The sequence below is a fragment of the Agrilus planipennis genome, unplaced genomic scaffold, assembly GCF_000699045.2.
Source record: "Agrilus planipennis isolate EAB-ADULT unplaced genomic scaffold, Apla_2.0 scaffold366, whole genome shotgun sequence".
Lineage (NCBI taxonomy): Eukaryota > Metazoa > Arthropoda > Insecta > Coleoptera > Buprestidae > Agrilus > Agrilus planipennis.
The window spans coordinates 20,018-20,997 of NW_020439350.1; positions in this window are offsets into that span (position 1 = coordinate 20,018).

The window sequence follows — 980 nt, forward strand, 5'->3', positions numbered from 1 at the left end:
AAAGTCTTTCGAACGACTAGGTCGATCTCTTATCGTGTTAATAGTTAATGCAAATGGTGTATCGCTATTTTCCGTAAGGTGTAACTTCTGTTCCTTTGAACAAATTAAAAACCCTCCAAAAATAAATGTAATTATCAGTAAATCAATAAATAATCAATATTAAACAAAATTGGGTTCAAAAGTGTTTCTTTTTAAAAAGGCACCGGTCTCAACTTAGGTGTCTAACTTGTCTAGCTCACCGGAAGTTGAAAAAGTTAGCCCTCCTATTTCACTACCAAATATTAGTCGGTCTTAGATAAAATGAAAAATTGTTGTAAAAATACATCATGTATATATATTTGGCTCATTTTTATCTACATAAACATCTATATTGTCCAAATTATGGCACAGGATTTTCACAACGTTAAATGATATGACATGGCCCTATTCTAAGATAGATTGGTTTAAATACAAATTTTACAAGATACTAACAAAAGTCTCCTTAAACGTAAATTAAAGTAACTTAATTGAGCATGTATAATCTGTGTATACATATAATGAATAGTAATTAATTAGAGAAGTATTTATCAAATTATTTGGAAAAAGCTTTTTTTGTAAACTTAAGTAATATTTGATACTTAATGTTTCAAAACTGTATAGATAAGTTTTACATTAATTTTCATAGGAATTTCAGAAAATACTACAAACGGCACAGTGAACGCCATCTGTAACACGATGATACATTTTAGGATTACGTATTTTTCAACAAGGTCCACTTTTCTGAAACGCACTGCTAAGACAGCAGGTAAAAGTTGGTCTGTGTTCTGTCGGAGCTGCCTGCGACGCGCTGATGAGATCCAATAAAATCGAAATCGCGATCCGCGTCTGGCAGTTTCGACAGAATACAGACCACTTCGAATTATTTTATTCGATTATGGTAACGTGCCTATCACGTTGAGGTGAGCTACGCCGGGATTCGTTTCAGCAAGTAGATATCCATA